The following is a 20,387-nucleotide window of genomic DNA, read 5'->3' on the forward strand; positions in this document are numbered from 1 at the left end:
ACTTAGCGTATATAGCTAGGGTAATAGTATAGCTTCGTAGTATATTAAAATTGGCTTTACTATAAGGAAATAAAGTAAGAAAGGCGCTGCATATAATAAAACTAGCTAATTACTTAGAAAGAGATGTCTGCTATATAGTAGGAATCTTTAGGCCTACTTATAGGCCTTATTAGTATTAAACCTCACGACTTAAAATCTCTAATTTATTAAGGTTAGGCACTAGATTAAGAACTAAAGTATTTAATACATTGTTATTAAATTCGCTATTTAGTATATTATTACCAAGCTTAATAGATAAAGGATTAGTAATAAGAGGATGTTATATAAAAGCAGAATTGCCTATAAAAACTAGTGTAGCCTATAATCTAAAAGTAAGCTAAGCTGTTAGGCCACTAAAATTAGACTTTAGCTTATTAATATAAGGTAGCTAATCTAATATAGAACTACTTTTAGGTAAGCCAATAAGCTAAGTGCTATATATTTTAACGTTATAATAATTAGGATAATTAACCTTTAGAAAGTAAAGCTATAGTACTATAGTAAAACGCCTTAACGTAGTTTACGAGCAAGTGGGCCATTGTAACGGCGCTATCGCACGTTACCTGCCAAATTCTACCATATTCTGCCGACCTGCGATTGGCCCGCCTAAAGCTAGCGCCTTAGCGGCTCACCCTATATATTTGTTTACATTAGTCCTAGCGACCCCTTTTCCTTCTCTTTAGCTTAGTATCTTCGTAATATAGCATTCTACAAGCTTTAGTTTAGAGGCATTTATACAAGCCGTAACATTATACTAAGCTTACCCTATATTACCTGGGAAGGCCTTAATAATATCCTACCCTAAAGAAACTTCGTCTGCAACAACGTATTAACGCGCTATACTTAGACACCAAAACAACTCTATATTGCCTGGGAAGGCCTAAATAATGTCCTACCTTATAAGCTAGATAGGACTAGACCTATACCCCTAGAATTAAAACTAAAGCGTATAATACTAATAACCCTTAGGAAGCTAACAATAGTACCTAAAGCAAGCTTATCTAAGAGAGCTACTTCTACCTAAGAGAAACCTAAGATCTAATTAGGATTAGAAATTAAAGACAATAATAACATTATAGATATACGTAAGTAGATTCACGCCCTCGTAGCCAGCTAGGAAGCTTATCGTCTTAAAGCGAGAAATATATAAGAGACCCTATAAGAGATCCTAGAAAGCCTTACGGCCCTATAAAATAGCCCAGCTTCCCCTTCTTAAAGCCCTAGCCGACCTATTTACTCTACTAAATATAATATACTAGGGAGTATAGATACAATAACAAAGTAATTAAAGTCCGTTAAGCTCCTTAACCCCTTACTACTATCTAACGGGATAGACCCTACCTTTAAGAATTAGAGGATTTAAGTATAAGGAAAGCTCCGCGTTAATTATAACTATTTTCTTTCTAAAGAAGCTAAAATACTCTACCTCTTTAGTCAAACCACTAGGGACGCCCAACGGCACCTTTAAGCCAAGTTTGAGGACAACTTCCCTATCCGATTTATATCTGTTAATAAGATAATATAGCACCTAGCGGCTATTTATATTAACCTAAATAAAGTACGGAATGCCCGTTATAACTATAATCGCCTAATAATAAAACCGAACTAACCCTTTACCGAATTCTAGACTTAATTCCTATACCTTATAGAAGAAGGCTAGGTTCCCCTTAAGAACTACTAATTAGACCTATATAATAAGCTAATAATCTAGCTATAAGAAAAGATCGCCGTAACCTTAGATAACCTACCAACCCATAAAAGACTCGCAGCTTATTGCCTATTATTAGACTTAAAACTAAAGCGGATTAATGCCTACCCTAATTAGTAGAAGCGACTCTATAATAATCGGAACTTGCTAGCTATACCTATAGAAGCTAGAGCAGGAAAATAAACTATAACTGCTCTTACACTAAAGGCGGTTATAACTATGTACTAGTAAGCCTCGCCTAACTAGTTATATACCACGCCACTAACTAGTATTTACCGTAATACTCTAATTAACCCTGCCTTGGCTATATGCTATAACTATAATAAGTAGGGTCACTTTACTTTATCCTGCCCGGAGCTAAAGAATATAGGCGATATTAAGGAGATAGAGGAAGGAGAAACGTTTAATAAGTTAGGAAAAGAAGAACCCTAAGAAAAGACTCCCCCCTAGGGTACCCTATTAATCTTAAAGAGATTAATCTTAGTTAGTTAATGGGTGGAAAGCATTTTACGGTTTTATATATAGTATCTTAAAATGGATATAGAGTTAATATAACCGCCCTTATTAATACTAGAGCAAATAGCTTCGCCTTTATAAATACTGCCTATATAAATGATGTTGCTAAATTTTTAAATGTAGAAGCTATCCGACTAGAGAAGCCTGTTTAGGTAAAAGGCTATAATGGCCAAGCCGGTCGGCCTGTTACCTACGTCTTAAAGTTATATATTGCTCTTAACGGACGACGCTAATACGGTATCCCCTTTTACATTCTAGACTTAGGGTCCTATAATATAATCCTTAAACGAAAATAGATGTCCTATTTTAATATTTGGTTAAACGTGCGATAAAGACGTTTTGTCTGGCCGGAGGATAGACCAAGGTTGCCCTCCTTTGTTAGGGAGATCCGAACCGACCGTAAGACACTAGCCGTAAGGGCTGACCCTACTTACTAGTAGGATATCCGGGCCCGTAACCTAGCCTTTGCCTAGGAAGACGCCCGCTATAAAGCTAAAAAGAACTTTATACTGACAAAGATACTCTCCTAAAGCGCTATATTTAAAAAAAACTTTATATACAGGAGCGGGACAGATAGTAATGTAGATAATATCTAAATCGCACGGATCTAACCGGTATGGAAAAGAACGTATTAATAGGATATAAGGGATGACCTCTAAAAGATATAACAGGAGCTAAAAGGAGTAATAATAACGCTAGTACCCTAGAAGTCCCTAAAGTCACGTACGCCCCTATTATTAGGCAACCCCCTTACTATAAATATCGCTATAATTGGCGCTGTAGCGTTCCACTTTAATATATACCGGAAGGATAATAAGGTCTTTACAATAAGCCTATATAAGATTAACCGAATTATTAATAATAGAGAGGAAAGGCTAGCTAAGGAAACTAATAAGGAACTAGTTAAACGCCTTTTTCCTACTATTTATATAGACTACAAGGATGTATTCTTAAAGGCGGCCTTAGATAAGTTACCCCCCTACGGGACGTATAATTATAAGATTTAATTAAAAGCCAATAACTTGCTAAGCTATAGCCCCCTCTACTATTAATTAATGGATAAGCTAAAAGTAATAAATTAGTACTTAATTAATAACCTGGATAAAGGGTTTATCGAGCTAAGTTATGCCCCTTTTGCTTCCCTTATTCTGTTCGTAAAAAAGCCTAATAAAGGCCTTTGTTTTTGTATTGACTATTAAAAGCTAAACGCTATTACTTAAAAGGACCGGTATTCTATTTCTTTAATTAATAAGACCCTTATATATCTAAGCTAGGCAAAGATCTTTACTAAACTTAATATCTGCTAAGCTTTCTACCGAATTAGAATAGACCCTATATCTAAAGATTTAACAACGTTCTATACCCGTTATAGTTCCTATAAATATAAAGTTCTTCTTTTTAGACTAATAAACGGACCGGCTACGTACTAAAGGTATATAAATGACGTTCTTTTTAATTACCTTAACGAATTTTGTACGGCATACCTAGATAATATTCTTATATACTTAGATAACAAACTTAAGTATTAAGTTTATATTAAGAAGGTCCTAGAGAGACCACATAACGCGGACTTATAAGTTAATATTAAGAAATATAAGTTTAGGGTAAAACGTATAAAATACCTTATGACTATAAAAGGAATTAAGGTTAACCCTAAGAAGGTAGAGGCAATCTATAACTAGAAGCCCCCTTATATAGTAAAAGGAATCTAATCCTTCCTTAGCTTTTATAACTTCTACTACTAGTTTATCTATAACTACGGAATTATAGCAAAACCTTTTATATAACTAATTAGGAAGGATATGCCTTTTGTTTTTAATAATAGCTATATAAAAGCCTTTAAAGAGATAAAGGATCGGCTTATCTCTTCCTTAATTCTTCGCCACTATAACCTGGACCTTAAATTAATGCTAGAAACGGACGCCTCTAATAGGGTTGTAGTGGGAATCCTATTACAGTTATATTTAGACGGCGAATAGTACCCTATAGCTTTCTTCTTAAAGATAAAAAACCCGGCTAAGTGTAACTATGAAGTATACGATAAAGAAATGCTAGTTATTATTTAATTACTTTCCTAATAGTATGCAGAGCTTAAAGGTACGAACTCCCGGATTAAAATATATACAGATTATAAAGCCCTAGAGTACTTTATAACTATAAAGCAGCTTACTAAATAATAAGCCTAGTAGACCAAAATACTCTCCTAATTCTTTTTTACGATTATATATCGTTCTGGTAAGTAAAACTTTAAGGCTAATACTTTAACCCGAAGAGAATAAGATATAGGACCTTAGGATAAGCTAAAGACCTAATATTAGACGCGCGCCCTCCTTTATCTAGAATAGCTTAACCTACGGATCCTTAAGGAGCTAGACTCCTAGTAAAACGAGCTAGCACTAATAGAGGAGTCCTTAAATAAGCTAATAGGGCTAATTAACCGCCTCCTAACTATAAACCGCACGGCTGACGCCTTAAGGGCCCTTCGCGAACAAGCCGCGAAAGAAGACCCCGATTTTAAGACGGAGGAAGGATTGCTCCTATACTAGGAGCGGCTTATAGTCACTAATATTAATAATCTATAGACTAAACTAATCCGCGAAGCTTATTGCTAAGTCTTTACGGCATACCTTAGTAAGAATAAGACTTATAAAATTATTAACTGCCGCTACTACTAGCCGAGGATAGTTATAGATATCGATCGATATATACGGAACTGCAAAAACTGTTGGAGAGCTATAATCCTACGGGATAAGACTCTAGGACTACTTAAGCTACTCCCAATACTAGAGCGCCCTTAGTAGTATATTTTTATAGACTTTTATAAACTACCTAGGGACCGTAACAAATATAATATAGTTATAGTTATAGTCGACCGCTTTAGTAAACGCCCGTTTTTAATTCCCTGTCATAAGAACATCGATGCTAAAGAGGTAGCCTAGCTATATGTCTATTACGTCTACCAAATCTACGGACTACTAGATACTATTATATCTAATTATAGGCTACAGTTTATATCGGCCTTCTGGAATAAGTTTACCCGGATTTTAGGCATTAAGCTAAAGCTTTTTACGGCTTATTACCTCTAGATAGACGGTTAAATAGAGATTATAAATTAGTATCTAGACTAGAGGCTTAGGCCCTTTGTTAACTATTTCTAGGATAACTAGTTTAAACTACTACCCTTAATAGACTACGCGTAAGCAACCCTACCCTATAACTCTACAGGGTTTGCCTTAATTTAGCTAGAAATAGGATACTTACCCTATATAAGCTTTAACTAGAGAAGGCTAGAAGAACCCTAGACTATATAAGAGAAGCTATCCTATGCTAAGGCCTAACAGTACGCCAAACGATTAGAGGAAGCCTAGACGGTAGCCTACAAGAACCTAGAAAAAGCTTAGAGGTTAATAGAACAGTAGGCGAACAAACACTGTTAAGAGCCCGATTTTGCCCCTAGCAATATAGTCTAGGTTATAATAAGGAATTAGAAGACTAAACGACCTAGCCGTAAGCTGGACTACTAGATAGTAGGACTGTATAAGGTTCTTAAGAAGATAGGCAACTTGTATAAGATAAAGCTCCTAGATTTAATTAGAGTTTACCCTATTTTTTTGCTAAATAAGTTACGGAAAGCTATAAACGACCTATTGCCTAGACAAAAGAACGAGCCTTCCCTACTAGTTTAAGTAAACGGTGATAACGAATAGGAGGTTAACGAAATACTGGCCTATAAGATAGTATAGGGAACGCTAAAATACCGTGTTTAATAGAAGGGCTATAATTCTAACCTAACCTAGTACCCTATATAGAACTTTATAGGCTGCCCCTAGAAGCTTAAAGAATTCTATAACTAATACTCTAATACGCCTAGACCCCTAAAGTACCTAGACAAATAGATGAAATGCTAGTATAATAAAGACGATAAGTTACCAGAAGAATATAGGGACAAAAACGCCCTAAAGCCCTAATATAGCTGTCTGCTAAATTTCTGCTATATTTTGCCGTTCCCTACCAGTATTGTAAAATTTTAGATATCTAGGAACTTTGACCGCCGGTTAAAGTTGTCTAATTAGTTAGATCCATACTAAGACTTTTAGCGGCTACTCTTTCTAGCCTAGTGTTTCCACTTAGCCTATAATCGCCCTTTATACTTAGTCTGGACGTACTTATATCCCCTTTATCTCCTTATCTTATATTTTATAATCCTACGTTTATAAGCCTAGTACTACCCTATTTCTAACTAAGCCTAAAAGTAGGCTTTTTTTTAAATAGGGGGGTGATATAATAGCGCTATCGCACGTTACCTGCCAAATTCTGCTATATTCTGCCGATCTGTAATTGGCCCGCCTAAAGCTAGCGCCTTAGCGGCTTACCCTATATATTTATTTACATCGGTCCTGGCGACCCCTTTTCCTTCTCTTTAGCTTAGTATCTTTGTAATACAGTATTCTATAAGCTTTGGTTTAGAGGCATTTATATAAGCCGTAATAGCCATATAAGTATACAGGCCACCTTAAAAACTTACCAAATTTATACTTTAATATCTTAATAACTACTTAATAATAAATTCTAATGATTTGGATTTGGACTTTTATATATGCTCTATAGCTTCTATTAAAGTTATATAATAATTAGTTTAGTTGTTTTTAAAATATTATAGTTAGGGGATTAATTAAAGCTAAATTACTATATCTTAAAAACATCTTAAAAACCACTAAATTAATTGTTCGTACTAACTTAATAGCACGAGTGAGTCGTATCTACGGGCACGAAATACGTGTAGTATCGTATGCTTATTTGGATGGTGACTGTCGATTCTATTAAGGTAGACTACGTGGTCTATATACTGACGCGCCTCCCCCCTAATTAGTTAGCACGTAGGTAGTTGGTACACAAACGCGTATTTACGCGTTCGTATACCAGGTGCTGTAATTATACACTAGCAGTACTTAGAAAATGAAACCACTTATATACAGCCTCCGTAATTGCCTTAATAGAACCATAAAACACATAAGAAAATATATAGGAAACTCCTCCTAAGGTGCCTTCTAGGCTGCCTTCCAAACGGTGCCCTAAGCTGGCCGTAAGTCCTACTTATAGTCCGTAAAATAAACCGTACGGCCTTTTAACGGGCAGTAGATAAGCCATAAGTTAGATCTTAAGGGCCGCTAAGACGCTAGTGCTAAGCGAGCTAATAGCAATTTTCCGTGCCCGGCATGGAAAATCGTAATTAGTAAATTCGACCACTATAGCAGAATATAGTAGAATTTGGCAGGTCACGTAAGTCCACTAAGTTCCATCGTAGCTTTCCACCGTTTTCTACCTAATAGCTTACGGTCCGTAGAATAGGCCGTATAATAAGCCATACGGCCTTCTAACGGGCCGTAGGCGTACCATAGGTACTCCGTTAGTCCCGTTCTACCTATTCTATAACTTTTAGGTTAAGCTTATTCATGTTAATTAGGGTTTTAAGGGCTTAACACGGCTTTGCCTTAGTTATAGCGTCTACTAGGTTATTTCCGCCGCTAATCCATTTAACCTCCGCAATTTTACGTCGTTTATAGGCCTAATATAAGCACATTAGGTCGACTATAAGCCTCTTCTCTTATATCGTACCTAGTTTAACTAGGCAGTCGTAGAGGGACTTTAAATCAGTACATAAAACTAGGGGTAACTACTCTAGTTATAGAATCTTCTAGACCATTAATTTGATTGCGGCTGCTATATTAAAGCTATAAACTAGTGCATATAGTTTAGAGGCTAGTACACTACGGGTTACTCATTTGCACTTAATTAAAGACTAATACAGTATATTTGCGTCCTAATTATAGTCCGTAAGTACAATTATAAAGCCGATTTGTAATAATAGGTCCCTATTATTAGTAAAGAAGGCGTCCGTAAATACCAGTAAGCTAAGGGAACTTAGGTCTAGTGGTACAAAAGCAAGTCCCCTTACTGCATTATTAATTTGCCACTAAATGCGCTTATTAAGCTACTTAATATTTTCTTCTTATAGATCTACTGCCTGGGCCACAAAGGACAAATTATAGGCAGATTTGGGTTAACAGACTATAGTAATATAGGCGCCTCTTGCACGCTATATAACGTATTAGTCCTTTATATTTACGGTCTTACGGGTCTCTCTATAGGAGCTGGTGAGGTCTGTAGGCTTTACTATAACGGGCTTTAGGTTTTAAGCTTAGCGTTTCTAAGTTAGCTTAATTAGGTTACCCTTTTATATAATTAGGCCTCCATTAAACTTAATCGGATTCTACTTAGTTAACTACTCTTATAGCTTTGCTAAGAACTTGGCCTTTTATAGTTTAGTTTCTTTAGCGTCCATAAAGGTCTAGTCTGCTAGGAATAGGGTATCGTCTATTTGGAGTCCAATAATACTAAGGCCGTTTAATGGGCTGTATAGGAGGCAGGGGTTATAGGTCGACTGTTCCATTTTAAGTTTACTAACATGGTGCTAGTGGTATATCTTAAACTAATGGTTTTTAGCTTCTGGTACCCTGTAAAGAGGTTTTACGACCTATAAAATTGTTCCTAGTTATAGGTTAAGCTCACGGGGTGGTCGTATAAAGATATCCCTACTTAGATAGGTATTTGACTGCACGTAAGCTTATAAGATGTCCCGTAAGTAGAGGGCTACGGGTTTGGTTTACTGTAGTCTAGGCATAAGTATAAGTATAATCTATTAACTAACTCGTTAAATTATAGGCGATTGCGTAAGGACTANGNCCTTNCCNTAGTNNTTATANGCTTATANAATAAGCCTTAATTTCTTAAAAGCTTTATTAGTACCAGGGTGCTTAATCTCGTTAATAAAGCGTAAGTTAAATATACGGACGCCTTGCGGAATATCTTTTTCCGTTATAACCGCAAAGACGCCCTTTTTAAGTAGTCTGTTAATCTCTTTACGCCATAAGTCCGTAAAAGGGGTTTCCTATACTAGGACTGATATATCTATAGGCGGAGATTATCTTGCGGATATACCTGCGGAGGTTAGGTAATTCTTTATTATAGGGTTCTTAGTTATAGGATACTTTTAGGGGCGTCCTCGGTTACGCTTTATAGTAGGTTTAGCGGGTTTAGTGAGTTCTTAGGGGACTTCTAAGGTAGGCGGGGGTACTTCTAGTTTGTTTAGTTTAGCGGGTGCTTCCGGTTTGTCTGGTTTAACGTTATAGGTATTTTTAGATTAAAAGTAGGGTTTTACAGACATGCTTCTAAAGCTAGTTAGCCCGCTAGGAAGCTATATATAGCACGTCTCATTTTTTACGGCCAGTAGGCGATAGGGTCTATTCTAGCTACCACTTTTACGCTATATAAGGACTTTAGAGTTAAGCGGAAGGTTGTATTAGGTCCGTTATAGTAATATAGGGCGTTATTAACAGTTTATTTAGCCCGTAATTTAACTATTTCGGCTATTACCTTCCATATTATAGCTGCTCGTTCCGTAATAGATAGGGCAGGGGGGCCTAGATTGCTTATCCTTAGGTAGGCTCCATAAACTAAGAGGGTAGGTACTAGTCTATTAGGGCTAGCGGTATTATTAACGGCTTTTACGGCCATCTATAAAGCCAGTTCCTTTTAGATATCCTTACACTCGTCCGTAATAATCTAATAAGCTCTCCGTAGAGCTAGGTAAGCTCGCTTAATAAGCCCAATAGACTAATACGCCTTAACTAGAACAGCTTTTGTTAATATAGCTATAGCCGTAGTATACTACTGGAATTCCTTACTAATAAAGTTCCTACCGGCGTCGTGGGTAATATACTTAGGAGGTCCAACGTATATATTAATCTAATAGGTCCGTAAAATATCCCAAGTGTATTTTATAGATATATTTTACAACTAACGGGCGGCTTAGTAGCGGGTTGCCTTATTAATTATATATAATATTAGGCTGCCGTTAATATACATAATGTCTACGTATACTAAGTGGTTAAAGTTAAGGTCCTTATAAAGGGTAAACTTAAATTAGCCTGGGGAACGTCCGTATTTCTAGCAAAAGGAGCAGTATTTAGTTAGGTAATTAACTGCCTTCCTGTTGACGTCGTCGTGTCTAGAGCGTTCAAGGACTCTATATAGCTTTTCGGCTAACAGGTAGCCGAAACGGCGGTACAGATAGTAGATCTCCGTACTAGTAAGGTAGCACGGGTTATAGTCGAAAGATTCCTAAATATAGGTCTATAAAGTCTCTCCCCATATAAGGAACAGGTGTCTAAATTGTTGTGTAATTGGCAGGGTAATATACTTACTTCCTAGGGCAGTTGCGGGGCCGATTAAGGTGTCCGTAATATTATTATAGTAAACCTATAACCTATTTATATCCGTAAGGCAAAGTAAGAAAGGGGTGTCTGCTTTTACTATATGGAAGTTAACTAGGCTAATTAGGGTCTTAACTGTAACTAATTTAATTAATACAGTTAAGCTAATGCCGAATTGGACGTTTATAGCCCCAGTTTACGTAATATTAATGTCCGTATTATTATTTACGGTAGTCCTATATATAAGGTATTATCCATAGCCTATAGTAGACTTCTTAGAGGCGCCTATATCGATTATAACACCGTAAAATTCCTTAGGGGTATAGCGTTCTGTGGTAATATATGCAAATAGGTCCTACTTGTAATCTATAACGTCCGTAACAGAGGTACTTACGGAATAGTTTTTAGGCGCAACTAAGTGTATAAAGGAACGGTCGGCTAATACGGTTGTAATATTAAAGGCTTAGCTGTCCGTAAAAGGTCTGAAAGTAGTTAGGAACATCTCTAGGGTCTTCTATTCCTAGTTATTTAGGTTAAAGTCAATTATAAGGGCTTCTATTAACTTATTAGGGGGCTCCTCTTCTTCCTCTCCTTTATATTCTAAGATAAACTAGCTAATCCGTTTATTAAATCTCTTCTTAGACCTGTTACGTTCTTCCTAGGTATGCCTTATAGACTAATATCCTTCCTTGCTACACACGAAGCATTTCTGGCTTATTTGTCTATGGGGGTATGCTTTTATATAGGGGTTGCTGCGGGGGTTATGGGTAGGACTTAGTCGGTACGGGTGCTGCTAGCGGTAGCGGTGGTCCGTAAAGTAGACGTCTAAGTCTATTTATGGATATTGAATATCCGTAATAAAGGCTTAAGTGCTGCCTAGTGGGTTTAAGACTTCGTAGGTTATAATAGAGGAGCGTAAATTATTAATAAGGCTAGCTAAGGTATCTATAGGCTTATAGTAGGCGTATTTACAGGGCTCTACTTCCTGGCAGGCCGTAATAAGTTTATTATATAGGAAGTCGTCTATTTAAAGCTTAGCGTTAAGGCCGTGCTATAGGTGCCGGAGGTCTTTAATAAGAATTTGTAGGCACTCTATAGTTGATTTTTTAGTATTCTTATTAATTACGGTCCATAGCTTGGTCGCATTCTATTAGGTAAGGATATTACGCCTATATTCCGGTCCTTTAAAGTAATTACGGGTAGCTTTGTATAGCTTATTAAAGGGGACACTAAGGGGGTTGCTCTTAAGGTTAGTATAGTAGTAGTTAAGTGCTAGGCCGCGCAGTATGGTAGAGTAGGCTTGGCTAAACTCTTATTTAGGAATGTTAGCCTTCTAGCAGAGGTCTGTAAAGATGGTTAGTTTAAAGTTAAAATTATTATTTTCACCGCTGTACTTAGATTTGTTAGTATAGAGCTTAGCTAGGTTAGCTAGCTCCTTACCGTAGGTCTTTGCTTAAGTAGGTTGTGGATCTATAACTTGCAGATTTATGGCTTACGGATATATAGCTTGCGGGTCTATAACTTAAATAGCAGGGGTAGTTTAGTCCGTATTTTGGTTTATAGGGGTGTTATAATCCGTAACTTAAGAGTAGGGTATATTTTAGCCAATAAGGTTAAGTCTAAAGCCGCTTAGGTTTATAGGACGAATTTAGTTAAGTAGGTTAGGTATAAGGCTAGCGATTATATTAAGTTTGGAAGAAGTAAAGAGTTCCTTAGTTTCTTAGAACTGGTCTAGGATTTCCTCTTTAGTCTATTCTATTTAGTCCTTCTTATATATTATATTATATAAGGACTATATAATAGTGACTTATTTATTCCTTTTAACCTATACACCTTAGTTACATAAAAGGGTTTATAGTTTACGGATAGTAATAGGGTTATAGGCCTTAAGAATAGCTTCCGTAAAGTCCGCAAAGTCTTCCTAGTATTGCTCCTATAGGTCGTTATTTATAAGCTTAAAGTGTTTATATTTAAGGATTTTAAAACTAATATAGTCGTTAACGTCGTTTGTAGACGTAACGTTGACTCCTTATTTTTACTTCTTTTAACCTTTGCTAACTTGCTTACTAATGTCTGCTATACTATAGTGTAGTATAGTGCGTAGCGGGTGGTAGCAGCTTATAACAGGTGGGGGAGGTCTTATAATGGTCCGTAAAATCGATTAACGGGTCCATAATAGTTTATAGGAGGGTAGGGGGTTTCCGTAAAAGGTCTAAAGAGGTTTAAGGTTTAAGGGGGTTAAGGATAGGGGTTCCGTATAGGTCTGTATTCATATCTATAACTTTTAGTAAACCGTACTAAGACTTAAATAAGTATATAGAGTTGGAGATAAGTCCATAATCCCTAACTTCCGACCTTCTAGCAGGTCGTACTAGGAGTCTAAACGGGTGGTCGCTGTCGTGTGTATCGCTTGGGGGGAGGTATTAAGTAATTACTGATCTGTGCGCGCTCACTGATCAGTGTTTGTACTAACTTAATAGCACGAGTAAGTCGTATCCACGGGCACGAAATACGTGTAGTATTGTATGCTTATTTGGATGGTGACTGTTGATTCTATTAAGGTAGACTACGTGGTCTATATACTGACGCGCCTCCCCCCTAATTAGTTAGCACGTAGGTGGTTGGTACACGAACGCGTATTTACGCGTTTGTATACCAGGTGCTGTAATTATATATTAATTATAATGTAATTTTAATAGAAGCTGTAGAGTATATATAAAAGTCCAAATCCAAATTATTAAAATTTATTATTAAGTAGTTGTTAAGATATTAAAGTATAAATTTTCTAATTTTTAGTAAGTTTTTAAGGTGGCCCGCATGCTTAGGTGGCCCACTTACTTATAAACTACGTTAACGTATTCTACCACTCCCCGGTCCACCCCAGTCCTTAAACTATTTTAAAAACTACTAAAAATCGGGAAAATCGCATTTTAATATCTTAATAACGGCTTTATAATAAATTCTAAAATTCTATAGCTAACCTTTTATACCTATTCTAAGACTCTACTCTAACTTTAGAAGTAATTCATTAAGTAGTTCTAAAGGAATAGCAATTTAGCTTAAAATTGGGGGCCAAAACTCAATATCTTAATAACGGCTAGGCTTATTATTCTAGAACTTTAATAAAAGTCTTAAAATAGGTATAAAAGGTTAGCTATAGAATTTTAGAATTTATTATAAAGCCGTTGTTAAGATATTAAGATGCGATTTTCCTAATTTTTAGTGGTTTTTAAAATAGTTTAAGGACTGGGGTAAACCGGGGAGTAGTGAAACACGTTATAGTATACTGCTTAGTAAACTACTAAATTAGGTATTTACTACCCTCTACTACTATAGGCCTTATAACTAGTATATTGAGTTTAGAAGGTAACCGTAGTAACTACCTTTAAGTTTTTAGTATATTCTAGCCAAAGCAGTAGACGTGGCTAGTATAGTAATATTGCTAGCTATATATACGCATAACTTGTAGATAAATATATACGCGCGTAATTAGAAGCTTTTTTACTGCAGTAAGTATAGGCAGGAAGCTAGGAATAGGCCCTAGATTAAGCCTATTACTTTTACTAAATAATAAAGGAAGGGTTAGATCCTTAAGACTATCGGTATCCTTAATATAGGCTTTACATATACCTATATTATTACCCTCTATAGCTAGGCCTATTTAGAACCACTACTTCTTATAATAACTACATGTCTCTATATATTTAGCCTATAGTATACTTCTAAACTTCTTAATTTGCTCCTAATTAACAGCTAAAACGGGTAGTAGTATGGCTATAGTTGGAGTAGGTATTAGCGGTAGAGTAATTATAGGAGCTAGTTCTAGCAAGGACGTATTTAGGCTATTTAAAGTACCTCTTCTACTATATAGAGCTTTATCTATAGTATATAGCGGAGAAGTAGGTAAGTGAGCTTTACTCTATATAGTGCTCCCGTTATATTACCCTAATTATCTTCCGCCATTAAGCCATTTTAGGGATATCTTGGCTATTCTAGCCGCGAGGTAAGAAGGCATTCTTAATATCGTTTTTAGGTAGAGTAGTTCGTTAGCGCCTTATAGGGTAATTATTAGTAGTAAAACCTAACTCTCTAAGAGCTCTCTACTTATTTAAATTATATTTAAAGGCCTAGAAAAGTAAGTAAAAGTAAAAGTAGTATATAGGAAAGACACGCCTTTAGCTAGTATAACTAGTATAGCTTTAAAAGCTTCTTTAAAGGGCCGTTTTTAATAAAGTTAAGGCGGGGCTTATAAATATAGCACTTATTATACTTAATTATAATAGGACCTACTATGTTTATAGTAATATAGAGGCATTAATAAATAGGAAGGTGCAATATTAAGATATTTTAACATTTATAATATTTTAATATTTATTATATAGATTCTGCTATAACTAACTACTTATAAGTTTTTTTCTAACTAATTAGAAGCTAGCTTGGCAAAGTTTAAATTCTAAGACCTAAAAATATAGACCACTTATACCTTAGGTCAATTAAATAAACATCTAATATTAGATAAAGGTTAATAGTAGGAAGTAAGGTATTAAGGAAAAGGATTAAGCTTAATAAGTGTGAGGTAAGGATATGGATAGGGAGTCCAATAATAGAACAATAGGGTATATTATACAGTAGACAAATCCTTAAGGTAGAAGGAGGGGTCTAAGGTACGAGGTAAGGAAGGGGTTTCCCTAGGCATATGCAGAGTATGTGCCTTATAGGCGAGTTATATATAAGTCGCCTTGCAGCTATATAACTATATACTTAGGTTTTACCTAATAATGCCCCCCCCCTTTAAAAAGGGTCATCCCCAATCCTTTATATGCTTAGGCCTTAATAAAACCCTATAAAAACCTTAATAAGGGAAAAAATTAAAAGGGAAAGAGCGTCCTAATTTACGCATAGAGAGACAGGTAGTACACTTACGGCGTAAAAATATTAAGGAACTTTAACCACCAGTCATAGTTGTCTAATTAGTTAGATTTAGCTTGCTAAAACTTCCCTGCATTTTACTGAGCTAATAGCGATTTTGTATACCTAGTATAGAAAATCCTAATTAGTCTATTTAACAGGTAAAGCCAATAGCTCAATACTATTGCCTAAATTTGGTAGATAAGAAATATTCTAAAAGCTTACTTGTGTAGGTAGGTCGCTAGTACCTTGCGGGTAGGTTATAGGTTACTTATATACAGCCAGATTTAGGACGGTAAGGCTATATACCCATTAAACCCGCCATTAACCCTTGCTTTAGCCTTGCGCTATATAGGCGTAGCGCCGTATATACTTCGCGGGTAGGTTATAAGTTATTTATATATAGCCAGTTTAGAACGGTAAGGCTATATACCCGTTTAACCCGCTACTAACCTATACTTTAGCCTTATACGTTATCTATATAGCATATACGTGGAATAGTGTAAGTTATTAGTATAGGTTATTACTAGTAGGTTACTAGCAGGTTAAAGACCCTAGTTAAAGGACCCCGGTTATAGACAGACCTATTTAGTATAAGTTATTAGTATAGGTTACTACTAGTAGGTTACTAGCGGGTTAAAGACCCTAGTTAAAGGACCCTAGTTATAGACGGACCTATCTAGTATAAATTATTGGTATAGGTTACTATTACCTAATATATAAATAGTCTGTAAAGGTAGTATAGAGTAACGGACTAGGTCTAGGGAGAGTACTTTTAATTACTTTAGGGTCACTAGCGGTACGCCTATAAGTCGCCTATAAGTCACTAGCATAGCTAGGTTGCGTTAGAGTGTGGCCTATATAGAATATTAATAAATTAAGCTTTACCCTATATATATACCGCAACTCTTACTATAAGTATTAGCTTACTCCTTAATCCCTTAGGACGTCCTTTACCTTTCTTTAATATAGGCTGTCTTAGCAGCGGCGCTTACTTTTCGCTTACGCTTTAGCTGCGAGGCTAAGTAGTAGTATACTAGTTTTATAAAACGGTCTATAAGGATAAGGAGGTGTCTTAGCCTTAGGGAGATCCGTAATAGTTAAGTAAGTAATACCGCTAGGCTTATATAGGGGCCTTAGGGGCCATAGCTTACTATAAGGTATATAGTAGCGCAATTTAAGTGTTAGTAGGTATTGTAGTACCTAGGTATTTGTAAAGGTCCTTAGTAAGGCCAGATCTTATTATACTTTAGGAGTCCTTAAGTGTTACTAGTAAAAGCTCGCCCCTAGGTAGTTACGTATAGAGCGTATAAAGGCGTCCCTTATACTCTATAAATAGACTAGTAACTTAGGGGTGTTCTATAAGCCGTTTTGGCTAAAGTAGCTACTACTACTCTTACTATAGCATGAGACTCTGCGTGAAGTTAGTGCTAGTAAGGTAACTTATAGGGTTATTGCGGGGGACTGTCGCCTGGGCCAAGGGTTTAGCGCTATTAGGTTAGTTAAAGTCTTAATAAGAATAGCAGGACACTCTAGTCCGCCAACGCTAGGTTATTAGTGTAGTAGTATTAGGGCCGCCCATAAGGCCTATAACCCGCAACTTTTTGGTGTAGTATAGGTATAGACGTAGTTGGGTCGCGATGCGACTGTGTAAAGTATGCGTTTAGAGGTATACGGTGTCCGAGCCTTCTACCTATACTGACGTCGGGTCGCGATGTCCTATGCATAATATGTGTTTAGGGTATACATTATCCTAATCTCGTTCTGACGTTAGGTCGCAATATCCTGTATATAATGCGTTTAAGGTATACGTTATCCTAGTCTTATTTTTTAACGTTAGGTCGCGATATCCTGCGTATAATGCGTTTAGGGTATACGTTATCCTAGTCTTCTCATCTAACGTTAGGTTGCGATATCCTGCGTATAATATATATTTAGGGTATATGGTATCCTAGTCTTAGGTAGCTTAGTATTAAGGTTAATTTAGTACCTATTGTTGTATTAAGTATATAGGCGGACTTCGCTAAGGCGTATCTATCGCAATATATACTATAATGCGTTCCTTTTCTTCCTCTATATTAGGCCCTAGTTACAGCTAAAAGGTGCGCCGCTAGGGCCTTAGGTTTTCTAAAAGCTGCGTTTATTTAGTAATTTATATTTATAGCGCCGGCGTCTAGGGGGTCCTTAGAGCCGTCTGGCTGTTAAGTAGTCTTCCTTAAAGCTTAGTTAGGAAAGCGTTGCCTTTTTAAGGTTCCGTCCTCTAAACCTAACCCTATAGAGCCTAACCTACGACCGCGCTTTAAATATAAGGATCTACTGCTACTAGCTATACGGTCTTCCGCAAGCTTTATAGTATAGAGCAGTTGCTCTATATAGCGGATTTCTATAAAGAGGTCTTTAGTGGTTCTCACCCGTATAGTAAAGTTCTGGCGGAAGAGCTCTGCTTATAGGTAGGTTAAGAAGCGCAAGAACTAAAAGTTTACCTCTTAATTAGGGTTAACAAAAAGGGTATATAAGAAGAGGTCCTCTAAGCTACGTATATAGGCTAAAAAGGTGTTAAACTTCTAGTTCTCCTTTATTACAGTTGTATAATACGTAGTAGCATTTTTAAAGCGTCTTACTGTAGGGTTCTTAATCTAGTCTTGGACCATAGTCTTAAGTTTATCCTATAGTAGAGGACCTTTATCTTTGGCGCCTAAACGGCGATGCACTAGTTAGGTAACTGTCTTCTCTTTTATAAAACCTTTAATGGCCTAGCGCGTACGTCGCTTATAGTTATAGTTAGCGTTATAGATCTTAAATTGATTCTTAATTACAGTAATCTATCGGTTAAACTTCTATTAAGTAGTGCCACTAATATTAGGCGGTAACTTCTTAACCAGGGCGTTGAGATTTGTTCATTATATGCGTTCGCTGCGCGACTTATACTCTTCGCTAGAGAGATAACGGGAGGGCTTTATTGAATTAATAATGCTCCGTAAGTTAGCTATTTTATTAGCTAGCTTATCTAGCTCCTTTAGGTTAGTAGTATTTGGTAGGACGCTAGTAACCTTACTAAGTTTCTGTTAAGCCTAGGTATATAAGTCGAACTAGTCTCCAGCGTTTGTAGATATCTAATCTTAAGATTCGGAAGGTGGCTCAGATTCTACTAGTGTACTACTAGCGTTTTCGTCTGCACTAGATGCTAAGGCGCTTTGCTATCGTGTCGTGGGCGTATTACTGTCAAGTGTAGGCGTTAATCTTGTCTTTAGGGGTATCGTAGATTATAGGAAATTAAACCGGCTATTCTTTTAAGGGGATTGGTAAGGATTCGAATATAAGATAAAGATATAGATAGGGAGTCCAATAATAGAACAATAGGGTATATTATATAGTAGACAAATCCTTAAGGTAGAAGGAGGGGTCTAAGGTGTAAGGTAAGGAAGGGGTTTTCCTAGGTACGTATAGAGCACGTGCCTTATAGGCGAGTCGTATATAAGTCGCCTGTGCCTCGCAGCTATATAACTATATACTTAGGTTTCACCTAATAATAAGTAAGGTATTTTTATACTTTACCTTCTAATACCTTTTAATTATATAGCCGTAACCTTACTAATATAATTCCGCTATAATAGCGCAATTTAGAAAAAAGGAAACACGCGTATACGCTATTCAGCCATTACTTTTTTATAAAAACTAATTATATAGCTAGGGGAAGGCAACTAAGACGTTAATTAAAGACGTATATAGGTTAAATAATACCTAAATAATACTATAGTATTAAAGAATAACGTTATAAATACTTTTAACAATTATATAATAGCTATAGGCGCTATTATAAAGTATTTCTCCTATTTACTAGGTAGTAAAGCTACGCCAACTATATAGTATAGGACTACTAAATTTAAAAGCATATACACTAAATCTTAAGAGATAAGTCTCTTTAATTAACTAATTAATTACCTAACTGTATATAGTAGCCTAAGGGCAAATATAGGAGTAATGCGTTAGTAAAATAAGGGATTATAAGAAAGGATTATAGATTATATCTTTGTTAAAGACAACGGTAAGCTAAGGCCCTATATATTAAATCCTATACTAAAAGGTTCTATAGAACTATACTAGGAATACTAAATTACTTATAATACTCGCGATTAATTATAAACTAGTATAAAAGCCTAAATATAAAGTTGTATAAAAATCCTTAAGTTAGCCTAGGTAGTTACCAGTATATTTCTAATAAACTTTTAATAGGTCTCTTAGTAATTCTTACGTCTTTTCTCTAATTATATTTTTTCCTTATTAAGGTTATTAGGAGTTTAAAGTAGGGGTTAGATAAATAGATAATATATAACGGCATGCAATATCTCTCTAAATCCCTTCTAGGACGAGCTTTTATAATCTCCCTTTACTATAAGGTAATAGCGATTAGGGGCTAACTATAAGAAGGGGGGGTAAGATAAGGGATATTATTGCGGTTACCTTAGGCTGCCCTTAGGACAACCTCCGGATACCTCTTAAATGGCCGTTAATTACGTACTAAAGACACGTACCTATAGTATATAGTCTCTATAATCCTAAAGGCCTTACCTTCTTAAGGATTCGTCTCCTTTATAATCTGTCCTATTCCTATAATTACGTCTTATAACCCCCTATCTATAAAGTCCCCTTATATTTATTTAGTATATAAGTGATTAAAAATAGGTATAGAAGTTAGCTTTAAGTTCTTGCTACGGGCAGTCGTCCTTATATTATAATATTAACTCTTTAATGGGGCAGTCTATAATGTCCTAGCTATATAACTATCTATTTTTAAAAAGCGCATCCCATTCTATCGTTATTTTTATTTTTATTTATTTTTATTTATACTAATTTAATAGTAAAAGCCGGCGGCGGCCGGTTTTATTAAAGAGATATATTAATAAGGCTAGTTAGTATTTATGTATAAGTTTATTATAAAAGGC

This window comes from Cenococcum geophilum (genome assembly GCF_001692895.1).
Source record: "Cenococcum geophilum 1.58 unplaced genomic scaffold K441scaffold_74, whole genome shotgun sequence".
In the NCBI taxonomy this organism is placed as follows: Eukaryota; Fungi; Ascomycota; class Dothideomycetes; order Gloniales; family Gloniaceae; genus Cenococcum; species Cenococcum geophilum.